The sequence below is a fragment of the Triticum aestivum genome, chromosome 7A (genome assembly GCF_018294505.1).
Source record: "Triticum aestivum cultivar Chinese Spring chromosome 7A, IWGSC CS RefSeq v2.1, whole genome shotgun sequence".
NCBI lineage: Eukaryota > Viridiplantae > Streptophyta > Magnoliopsida > Poales > Poaceae > Triticum > Triticum aestivum.
The window spans coordinates 399,371,519-399,377,731 of NC_057812.1; positions in this window are offsets into that span (position 1 = coordinate 399,371,519).

The window sequence follows — 6,213 nt, forward strand, 5'->3', positions numbered from 1 at the left end:
TCACAAGACCGTACAAAGTCATACAATAGTAAGACTAAAGTCGCCGTCTAAGCAACAAACTATCGCTACACCTATCCAATTGATGAAGGGGCGCAGATAGCCTGGGCCTAATACCAAACAGACATCGCAGCCAAGCCTAACATTTAAGACCTGCGACCCCAACCTAGCCACTTGCCGGGTCTGGGGCACACACTGGTCCGGCGTGCTCTCAGAGGCCGCCGCCGCCAACTGCCATCGCTCCATCTTCAGAACTGTACTAATGCATCAACCTTGCTCCGTCCAGCTATTGTCGACGCCACCACAGGGCCCAACGGCACCTCCTCCCTGCGCGCAAACAGCTAAACACGTCGCGGTCACCACTGATACACCTCAGCGCCATGCTGCCAAGTACCACCAGCCGACACAGCTTGAAGCCCTTGGAGGATCTGTCGTGCGTAGCACCTACCGACCAGGCATGACCAAGCGTAGCACCTGTCGGTCAGGCATGACTTGACATCTCCACCGAAGCTCCATGCAAGACGAAGCCGCTCCACCTCCTGCCTCTGACTTCCAGCGCTGCTCCACAAAACGATGCTCCCAAGAGAGAAACGACACCACAATGCCACCATCTGTCAGGACCCCGATTCTAAGTCACACCGATCAAGCATGCAATACTTCATATCACTTTGCGGCCTCACGCACGGTATTCCCACGGGTGTCGCCTTACCATGGCCCGGGACCGTTTGCGCCTTTTTGGCTCACGTATATGATAGTGTCGCTAGCATCCATATGACCGAGAACCCGGACCGACATGACTAGTCGTGAACCCAAAGTGGCACTAACTTACAGGGACGGGCATACATGAATCAACATCGAGCATGTCGCTCAACAGCCCCAAACGATGTGTGCAGGGTTCCCGAGACACCAAACGGGCGCCCGGTACACCGGGCCACGATGTATCTACAAGATCATAGCCCACCCCTAGGGTCAGCGCTACACACGGCCTCCAACACATATCCTACAAACACCAGAAACTAGTTGCAACTCCTGGACAGAGGACAAGGGCGGTTAATAAGTCGAGAGGGTCAATTAAGGATCCCAATGAGTGGTAGTAGCTGTTCATGGATCACAAACACAGAACTCAGTTCCTGAGGACAGTTTCAATGAGACAACCCACCATGTACTCCTACATGGCCTCTCACTGCTACCTTTACCAAATCGTGTTCACACACTTAGCTCACAAACAGTAGGACATGTTCATCACCATTCCAATTCATCACCGATGAATCAGACCTGACTCAACTCTAAGCAGTAGCAGGCATGACAAACAAGCATGAATGAGTAGGAACATCAGGGCTCAAACAACTCCTACTCATGCTAGTGGGTTTCATCTATTTACTGTGGAAATGACAGGTCATGCAAAGGAAAAGGGGTTCAACTACCGCAGCATGTAACAGTTGAATCGTTGTTGTCCTAATGCAGTAAAAGAGAGCAGGAGCAAGAGAGTGGGATTGTATCGGAATGAACAAGGGGGTTTTGCTTGCCTGGCACTTCTGGAGATAGTATAGTTCTTCATCGGTGTCATCGATCTCATCGTCGAAACCACGTCTACTGAGAGGGGACAAATACCGGCAAACAAGGAAGAACACAATCAATGCAATGCAACAATATGATGCATGATCATGACATGGCAATCTGCTGTGATTTGAGCTAATGCAACTAGCAACAATTTAAATGAAGTTGGTTTGAACCAAAGGTTCAAATTCATGCTCCATATGTGATTATTTAAATGCCAATCATTTTTTTGACCTGATCAGCAGGTATAAGTTCTTCAAACATGCATTAAAGTGGTATAGATGGATTCCTTGAATTTTTCTGATAATTTTTCATATATGATTTATTTTATTTGGAGTTACGGTTGATTTTATATGAATTTTAGAAGTTTTAACAATTTCTGGAATTTTCCTGAATTATAAATAATCCAGAAAAAACACTTATTGCGTCAGGGTGACGTCACTATGATGTCAGCAGTAAATAGGGCCGGTCCAGGTCAAACCTGACCAGTGGGGTCCACTGGTCAGTGACTCGGTCAACTAACAGGGTTAATTAGCACTAACTAAAAGTTAATCTAGGCTAACTAGTCCCTGGACCCACACGTCACTGGCTGTGGGTTTAAAATTAAGTTAATTTAACACTTAGCTAATTAATAGGGACCAGGGCCCACTTGTCAGCGGCTAACTTAACTAACCTAAATAGGATTATCCCTAACTAACTTAGTTAGCCGGGCGGGGCCCGCATGTCAGTGAGAGAGAGGGGTCAAACCCCGCCGGTCAAAGCGGTCAACTTGCCGACGTTTAGCTGCCGGCGTGGCCGGACGCGGCGGAGTGCTGCGGAAACGCTGCTCCGGCCACGGTTTGATGCGCGGAAGGGTGCTACGCAGAGCTGGAACCCGTCTGTGTCGTTTGGTGTAGGTGGCGTCGCTGTAGGTGACCTAAAACGACGGCGGCGTCCTCAAATGCGGCGGCCGAAGTTCGGCAATGATGCAACCGTCGCTATGGTGCACGACAGGAGCAACGGGTGGCTTCTACGTGCTCCTGGAGCTGACTAAGCATGGAGACGTGCTCAGCTTCGAGCCTAAGTGCATGCGGCGATGGTAGTGACATGGCCGGCGGGCGGAACCTTTCGGCTCCGGGAAAGAGCATGACTAGAGAGAGCAAATGAGCGCGGGGAGAGAGGGGTTCGGTCCGTGAGCTCACAGCGGAGACGATGGGATGGTCAGCATGCTCGGGGGAGGCCTGGGGGTGATGAGACGTTGCCGGCGATCTCGGGCGCTGGAGGATGAAGACGACGGTGATGGCGGCGTTGCAGGGGCTCCCACGGTCGCATGCTTTAGCGTGCGGCTCCACGGCGTTGAGGCGGAGCTAGGGGGCTGGACGGCGAGGCGAGGCGTGCGCGGTGGCTGCGATGGAGCTCGTCGGCACGCTGCAAGGCGCTCGGTGGTTGCGCGCACGAGGGACAGAGAAGGGGGAGGCGACCAGAGAGAGGGGGAAATGGAAGAGGGGAAGTTGGGCGTCTCCGTGGCACATTTGGAGGGGTCGGGGCTGCGCGGCTGAAGCAGGAGGTGGCAAGGCATCGTCGGCGCGCACGCCACGCACCTGTCTATCCTCCTGGCAGGAGGAAGAAGACCACTCAACCCCTGGTGGGCTGGGCCTCTTCTGCCAGGTAAGGCCCAGGTGAGGTTTCTGTCTTTTCTTAGTTTCTGTTCTGTTTTCTATTATTCTGTAAGCTTTATGGCTTTATTAAAAAAACCAAAACAATATCAAAAATCATGAAACTTCTCATGCCCACTGTTTGGAATATTTCCAACAGTAAACATTTTAGTTTATGATTATTTGGACATTTAAAATATTTTATAGTATTTAAATGCCCAAATGCAAATAGAGAATGATTTAATCTAGTGACCTTATGCTGTCCTAGAAAATTGTGCACCATTTTTGTCAGAGGTTCTAGACCGAGGCAAAGATGATGAACATTTTAGAAGGGCATTTCAGGTTCATTGAAAGAATTTTAGTAAACCCTAGTTGGTTTAAGTGGTGCTGGGGGTTTCTGTCATCCCCATTTCGACTTTTTGGGAGATGTAAACATGATGCACACATGAAGGGCTGGCCTAGTGCATACCAGAACTAGGGATGTGACAACTCACCCCTACTAAACAAGAATCTCGTCCCGAGATTCATGCATAGGGTAAGATGAAGGGGGGGACGCAACTAACACAAACTTCACGATCCAAGTTGCACTTCATAAGAATGTTGATTCGATCATCATCTTTGTCTCAACGTCTTGCTCTGAGAACTCCATCTAAAATGACAACGAGAAGAAAGGGAGAATTTTAGAAGAATCAGTCTTCTTGAGGTTCGAGCAACTTAGGATCATATTAATGATCACAAGATCAACTCACGGAATGGGATGTAGAAACATCTCTGGACCTGATAGGCCAAACATGTATCAGGAGGGACGGAAGGAACAATTTGATGAGGGTTTCAAAGTAGCGAGGAGACAATTACCATGATCCCGTAACGGGGCACCTTGGGGGAGGTGACTTGTAGAGTTATTCCCTTAAATGGCAAAAAGAATTGCTTTTGATATCTAGATCATCGAAACTCTTTATACCAGCCTAAGGAAAATTACGACAATTGTTTGGTGGAGTACGAAGGGATGGCATACTCGGACTAGAATGGATGATGCGGACTACCTTGTTGAAGACAATGCAATGGATGATTTTTTTTCTTATCACCGGAAATGGATGGGACCCATGGTAGGACCACTTCTAAAGATGATCCTGAACAACAATTGCTGAGAAGGGCAGCCCATGGGAAATTGGCACAAGGCGGTGCGAGCTGGGAACAAAATGCAAATGTTGGGAATGTTCCAACCATCATATCTTCCTGAGATTCAGATCTGGTTGGTGTCAGAATATTCCAGACACATCATGTCTGGAAGGAAAGTTCGCAACACAATTCGATGAGATGACGTTGCGAGATTCTCGGGAAACGGACTATGGTAGTAAGCTCCAAAACATGAGCTGGTTCTGCTACACACATGTGAACATGCTGTCCCAGAAAAGCATGACCACGTAGTAGTCTTATAATAAAACACTACCGAGTTCAGGTGGGGAACCATCGTCGAGGATATCAAAGTCCTTGCATAAGGCATGCTCTTAAGAAGGAACTTCTTCTCCTTGAACAAGTCATTCAGTGGCTTGGTTTGCTAGGAAACACATATAGAATGGAGGCGGCCAACCTATCAAACCATAGAGTACTTCGCACATGCGTGACTAACTTGGGATGATTCCAGAGGAAGCAAAAACAATCTTTCTCGTATTCACGACGGCAACTTTCATAGAATGCGCATGAATTCGAGGAAGTCACTTCTTCCATCCAAGCATAAGCTTCATGAACGGAACACGAAAGCGTTGCCTACAAAGTTTCCAACACTAATTTAGATGTTCGACGTGAATCATGGACAAGATGAAATTGCTGTCAATGGGCTCAACAACAAACCATCCAGGCTTCCATATAGATGGAATTCCATAATTAAGTGAACACGGTGATAGCATTGGTCAGACCAAAGGATGTAATGGTGTATGCCCGAGGGATCAACCACGAGTAAGACAACATTACGAACATCGTTGGTTCTGATTTGATTTGAGGATAGCCCACACTCAAATCAAAGTTTGGACAAGATAATAGATCCAATAACTGATCACGAGGACCAATTGATGAAGATATCCTCTTTCTTCAACACACACACACACACACACAAATATATCCCTTAACATGCACTAAGTCACACAAGCTTTTATCTTCCAACTCTCCAAGTTGTTGTTTGGCTTAACCAGCTAGCTCAGAGGTATCTATCACGGATTCTTGGAGAAGGAGTGGTTTACAAGAAAACCAACTTGATCACGAACTCAACATAGCGGTCATGTGACAACCTGGTAATACTTCCGAGAAGATATTCGAAAAATCACGAACCACCAATATGTTACTAAGATCGAGAACAATCTTGCTTTTTAGGGCAAGACGATATGATCAAATGAGCGAGGATTTGACAAAATCCTAACTCATCAATCAAAGAGTGCACCAGAAGCAAGGACTAGGTAGCACAATCTATCTTAGAACGGTGATTCAATAACCAACACGCTAAGAATGAAATTATTGTCCTTTAACTACTAAGCAACCGGGTTGCCAGGAGTATTGAATTCACACATCATAGTTCACTTGTCGGCATTCCGGTTGCAACAACACAAAGACCGAGGAATGAAGAACGACGGCGATAAGTATCACTGTATCAAGAATTCATAAGATGGTGTGCAATTCCCATGACATTCTTGACATAAGACGGTAATACTTTAGGGTAGAACAGAATCAAAAGCTGGATTGGCATTTTGATCTGCGATACATGATACGTCTCCAACGTGTCTATAATTTTTGATTGCTCCATGCTATATTATCTACTGCTTTGGACATTATTGGGCTTTATTATCCACTTTTATATTATTTTTGGGACTAACCTATTAACCGGAGGCCCATCCCAGAATTGTTGTTTTTTGCCTATTTTAGGGTTTTGAAGAAAAGGAATATCAAACGGAGTCCAAACGGAATGAAACCTTCGGGAACGTTATTTTCTCACCGAACATGATCCAGGAGACTTGGACCCTACGCCAAGAAACAA